The sequence below is a fragment of the Herpailurus yagouaroundi genome, unplaced genomic scaffold (assembly GCF_014898765.1).
Source record: "Herpailurus yagouaroundi ecotype Mexico unplaced genomic scaffold, PumYag 186, whole genome shotgun sequence".
In the NCBI taxonomy this organism is placed as follows: Eukaryota; Metazoa; Chordata; class Mammalia; order Carnivora; family Felidae; genus Herpailurus; species Herpailurus yagouaroundi.
The window spans coordinates 32,089,687-32,096,241 of NW_024412417.1; positions in this window are offsets into that span (position 1 = coordinate 32,089,687).

Genomic DNA, 6,555 nt, shown 5'->3' on the forward strand with positions numbered 1-6,555 from the left:
GGAACACATGTAGAAAGAATACCCCCTGACTTGATCCACAGGAGTGGCTGGTGCTGGGCTCAGTGCTGCTGGAAGGTGACCAAATATTTCACCGGACAGATACTAACCAAGCGCTGCCCTGAGGCAGCCACTGGGATCCAAGTGGTGAATGAGACAGAACTGGTTCCTCCCTCATGAAGACACATTAAGTGGTAAAGGAATACATACACAAGGCCATTCCATTTTATGGTAAGTGCTCTGAAGGAGGTTGGGCAGAGTAAAGCTGAGACCCCAGGAGAGAGTTCTTCACTGCTGACGACAGAATCTACTCTAGCTGGTTAAGCAGGAGGGTATTTGTTGCAGAGTTAGCTCATTACAGAATTTCCAGGAGGGCTGGGGAACCATGCTTGGATGCTACAGAGGCAAGGGCAACCCCAGGAAGATGCCCGGCCACACCACGGATGGTTCCAGTGGAAATTCGGTACCGGCACTCTCCACCTCTGACACCGGACTGGAGCCTGCACTCATTCCTGCCTCAGCTGTGGCTGCAGAAGAGCCGAACCCCCAGCATGGTCCTGGTGGCTCCGATTTGCTCACTAGCGCCTTCTGAGTCCCGTGAGGATGGCCCTGTCCCATGAGGGTGCTCCTGTCCCAGGAGGATGGCCCCTGTCCCACAGAGCTTGGGTCCCGTGCAGAGCTCTGGCTTTTGGGAGGCCTGGGGAAAAAGGGAGATGTACACACTGGAGGGAGTTTGCAGTGGATCCTGAGACGTCTAATCTACACTGTTGTCACACACACAACAAATGTTAAAAAGTATGTCAGTGACGTGGCTATGGAAAATAGGGTGTTTGTTTCATTTTAATGCATTTTACTTATTTTTGCCTGTTTTTTCACCAATTTTTTATTTTTTTAATTAAATTTTTTATTCTAGAGAGAGAGAGCACCACAAGAATGGGTGAGGGGGCAGAGAGAGAGAGAGAGAGAGAGAGAGAGAGAGAGAGAATCTTAAATAGGCTCCAAGCTCAGTGCTGAGCCCGACTCGGGGCTCCATCCCACGACCCTAGGATCATGACCCGAGCTGAAATCAAGAATCAAACGTGCAACCGACCGAGCCACCCAGGCACCACGGTTTTTTCACAAACTCTTATAATGAACATGTAATATTCACAAAACAAAGGGCAAAGCCACCAGAATTATTTTCCAAAGCAAAGAGACAGGGTGGAGTCCCAGAGAGTTTCCCCGCCCAGCTTGGAGGGAGGGTCCCTCTGACAACCCACACCAGGCCGATGGGCACCTTGGGCAGGTCCTGACCATTTGCTGACCTGCACCAGGCACTATGTGAAATTCCTGATAATCATTTCGAAGTCATTGAGATGCTGCTGGGCTGACCTACTCATACATTCCTTCCTTCACCATCTGATATCCCCCAACCTTCCTACCTCAGCCACTCCCAGCCGTGTGTAGAGGGGAGTAGTGGGGGAGCCACTCCTGCTTCCACACAGAGCCAGAGTGGTGCCAGAGCTTATCCACTGCAGTGGGTTTCTCTGAAAACCAGCTAGAACTTTCTGAGTGCCCATAGGAGTCCTGGCCAGGCCAGGGGCTGTGCTGTAACGAAAGAGCAGAAGTTGTGTTCTTTTTTTTTTTTAATGTTTATTTATTTTTGAGAGAGAGAGAGAGAGAGAGAGAGAGAGAGATAGAACATGAGCAGGGGAGGGGCAGAGAGAGAGAGGGAGACACAGAATCTGAAGCAGGCTCCAGACTCTGAGCTGCTGATACAGAGCCTGACGAGGGGTTTGAACCCACGAACCATGAAATCATGACCTGAGCCGAAGTCGGATACTTAACGAACTGAGCCACCCAGGCGCCCCCAGAAGTTGTGTTCTTTATTCTAGAAAAAGGGACAATTTCACTAGAGAAACAAAGCATAATACCCCAAATAATGTAATTAGCTAGAATCTCAGGGATTGATTTTTTTTAATATTATAAAAGTATTTTAGTGGTATCACAAATATTTAATTTGCTCACACAGGTCCCAGGCTCAGAAGGACCCTGCACTTGGTTTAATACTCTACCGTCACCATCTTGAAATTCTTAATAATTTTATCATTGAGCTGCGGTTTTTTTATTAATTTATTTTTTTAAGTGATTTATTTTGAGAGAGAGCACACAAACAGGGGAGAGCAGAGAGAAGGGGGGGGGGGGAGAGAGAGAATCCCAAGCAGGCTCCACGCTGCCAGTGGCGAGCCCGATGAGGGGTTCAAATCCATGAACCACGAGATCGTGACCTGAGACAAAACCGAGAGTCAGACGCTTAACTGACCTAGCCACCCAGGCGCCCCTGAGCTGGGGGTTTGTAAGTCAAGTCCAATGGCGGAGTGAGAATAGACATGTGTACTGTGCTTGCCTGCAGTTCCTTGCTGACCCACTGGCACAGAGCCTTCACAGTGCCCAGTGAGCACTGAACTCCGGTGGGTCCATGACGCGTGGAAAGTCAGTGAGACTCCCAGTGAAGACCGGGTACATGCCTTACATCTGTGACTGAGAGAGGCAAGACGAGACCCGAGAGGTCACACTCTCTGTTGGAACCAGAATTTGCGTCGAATGCAGCAAAGGGCAATCATGTCCCAAAAAACAACCAAGGGATTCTACATATGCTTACGGAAGGGAAGAGAAAGAAATACTTCCTTCTTTCTGTCCTTCCATATTCACCGGTAAGCCAGAGGTAGAGACTGTTAGTAGAATATGCACGTAGCAAGAAGTGAAATAAAAACAGGTGAGCTCATTTTCTGCAGCATTTCCACTCTCTGGGAAGAAGAAAATACATATGCATGCACAAACAAAATACGCATTGTATAATTTCAGTGATTCTACATACACGGTAAATGCTGTCATAGTTGCATTTAAAATGGCATTGCACCAGGGATCAGGGGTGGGATGGGCTAAATGGGTAAGGGGCTTAAGGAATCTACTCCTGAAATCATTGTTGCACCATATGCTAACTAACTCGGATGTAAATTAAACAATACATACATACATACATACATACATACATAAAGGCATTGCACCATATGAAGATGAAAGGTAAAATTCATGCTAATAATTTTGAATTTTAGTATTTCTTTACTTAAAACATGAAATAGCAAGTTAAAAAAAAAAAACACCATGAGAAGTCGAGAGAGAAAGACTCTGTGGTAGAAAGGAAAATCTTCCTATTTTAATGCCATTAATGGCAGTTTTTTCCTTTTGTTTGGCTCCGCGAGACCCCATGTTTTCATTTTGCACAGGGCCCCGAAAAGTTATATGGCCAGCCTTGCTGTCAGCAGCAATGGATATGATTGTTTTTTGAAGTCTATACCCTGGCATAAATGCAAAGTTCCTGAAAGTCTCATACATTGCTGGTGGGACGCAAAATGGTACAGGACTGTAGGAAAGAATTTGGCAATTTCTTATAAAGAAATTTATAAGAAATTTATAATTTATAAGACCCAGCAATCTCACCCCTAGGTATTTAAGTGAGTGAAAACTTAAGTTCATTCAAAAGCTTATAGATAGGAGTGCCTGGGTGGCTCACTTGGTTAAGCATCCAACTTCAGCTCAGGTCATGATCTAGCGGTTCATGGGTTCAAGCCCCATGTTGGGCTCTATGCTGACACCTCAGAGCCTGGAGCCTGCTTCAGATTCTGTGTCTCCTTCTCTCTCTGCCTCTCCCCACCTCACACTCTATCACTCAAAAATAAATATGGGGCGCCTGGGTGGCGCAGTCGGTTAAGCGTCCGACTTCAGCCAGGTCACGATCTCGCAGTCCGTGAGTTCGAGCCCCGCGTCGGGCTCTGGGCTGATGGCTCAGAGCCTGGAGCCTGTTTCCGATTCTGTGTCTCCCTCTCTCTCTGCCCCTCCCCCGTTCATGCTCTGTCTCTCTCTGTCCCCAAAAAAATAAATAAACGTTGAAAAAAAAATTTTTTTTAAATAAATAAGTATTTTTTTAAAAGCTTATAGATGTATATTTATAGTGGCTTTATTCATAAACACTCGTAACTAGAAACAACCCCATGTCCTTCACCTGAGAAACAGATACACTGGTACATCTGTATTATAAGACACTACTCAACAATAAAAAGTAGCCAACCACTGGGGTGCCTGGGTGGCTCAGTTGGTTGAGCAACTGACTTCGACTTGGGTCATGATCTCACAGTTTGTGGGTTCGAGCCCTGTGTCGGGCTCTGTGCTAACAGCTCAGAGCCTGGAGCCTACTTCAGATTCTGTGTTTCCCCCCTCTCTCTACCTGCTCATGCTGTCTCTCTATCTCTCAATAATAAATAAATGTTAAAAAAAAAAATTTTTTTTAAAGTAGCTAACCACTGAGACACATGCCACAATATGCATCAATCCCAAGTGCATTATGCTAAGTGAAAACAAGCCACACTCAAAAGGCTCACCCTGTATGATTCCATTCATAGGATATTCTGGAATAGGCAAAGCTTTTGGGAGAGATCATTGATCAGTGGTTGCCAGGGGTTGGGTGTGGAGAGCAGTTGACTACAGGAGAGTGTGGGTGATAGAAATGTTCTAGATCTTGGCTGTGGTGTGGTTGTATGATTGTGTGCATTTCTCAAAATTCATAGAGGTGAACACTAACAAGGGCAAATTTTACTGCCTCTAAGTTATACCTTAATTTAAAAACAAAAGCATCTGCAAATTTACTAGCTCCAAAACTGGGAGCTCCCACAGTTTTTACGCACATTTATAATGGTTTTAATGCACATCGGAAATCTCGAGCCACAAACTGAGAACTCAAACTCCAATAGGACCCTGAAGGAGGCGAAGGGACTGTGCAGCTGAGGGTCCCTGGGAATTAAGCTGTGCTTTTGCTGGGTGCCCAGGATGGAATCCCTGAAGACAGCCCCGGAGAGGCCGCTCCCACGAAAAGTGAATGTAGAAGGGCATGTGGATGGGGTTTGGGGTGCCCGGCTGGATACTCTGCCCGTTTCTGCTCCTGCCCCAGGCCCTTGCCTGCCAGCGGAAGGCACAGCTGCCAGGGCTCCCAGCCTGTCTTCGAGGGGCTGATTAGATGCAGAATGGATTGATTGGTGTTGACAGGGAGCTATTTACCCGTCTAATTAATTATGCCAACTACTTTTCAACTTAATTGCACTTCTTGGGTCACTGGGTAATGAGACCGTACAGTTTTCATGCTGCTGCAGGCCTTGATGGAGAGGTGTTGGAGAGAAGGCGGCAGCTGCTCCTTAAGGTCAAACAGGCATCCTGTTCCTCCCGGGTCCGGGGCCCAAGGCCCAGGCTCTCAGCCCCTAGCCTCTCCGAGACAAGTTCTGGAATCCTCTTTGTGACATCCTGAGTGACCGGCCTCTGTCCCAGGAGCACTTAGCCACTCATTTGCCTAATAGGCATTTATTAGATGCCTACTACGTGCCAGCCCCCAAGGGGCATAGGCACCGGGGGTGCCAAGAAGCTAAGTCAGGCCTTGCTAGACCCCCATCCCCCACCCACAATTGCTCACAGCCTAAAGGAGGCGAGTCTTACCTAAACCAGTAATTACAGAATCTGGCTGCAGATTGGAGCAAGGGCTTTGGAGGCTCTGCTGTTGGGCCATTGGGCAATTTAGTATGTATGTGACGGGACTCTCCACACCCCCTTCCCCAGGTCCCAGTCCTCTCCCCCATTCTCCCACCTGCTGGTCTCCTAGAATGCTTCATAGTCTGGATTTATCTGATTGTTTCCTCCTTGCGGGATCACCTAAACACATTTTTTTAACGTTTATTTATTTTGAGAGAGAGAGCACAAGCAGGGGAGGGGCAGAGAGAGAGAGAGAAAGAGAGAATCCCAAGCAGGCTCCACACAGAGCCTGACATAGGGCTCGATCTCATAAACAGCGAGATCATGACCTGAGCTGACATTGAGTCGGAAGGTTAACTGACTGAGCCACCCAGGTGCCTCTCACATAAACACATTTTTAAAAACCCAGCCAAAATTCAGGTGATGTATTTTTGGCAAGAATATCATGAGAGCGATGCTGGGTTTTTCTCACTGCATCCTATCAACTGGCTCCAGGTTTCGATTTGTCCCATTATTGATGAGGGTCACTTTGATCACGTGGTTAGGGTGTGGCTGATGGGGTCTGTTGCCACAAAGTTTCTTATTCCCTCTTTGTACTTACTAAGTATTTCATGGAGAATTTATTTGAAACTGTTTAAATACCTGTTCTTGGGGCACCTGGCTGACTTCGTTGGTGGAGCATGTGACTCTTGATCTCAGGGTTGTGAGTTTGAGCCCCACGTTGAGTGTAGAGATTACTTTAGAAAAATAAAATCTTAAGGAAAAAAAAAACATTTGTTCTTCCTCAAACTTCAGTATCTATATTTTTGTTCGTATGGACTCATGGTTTTCTACTTTATTTCAACGTTTATTTATTTTTGGGACAGAGAGAGACAGAGCATGAACGGGGGAGGGGCAGAGAGAGGGAGACACAGAATCGGAAACAGGCTCCAGGCTCTGAGCCATCAGCCCAGAGCCCGACGCGGGGCTCGAAGACGCGGGGCTCGAAGACGCGGGGCTCGAAGA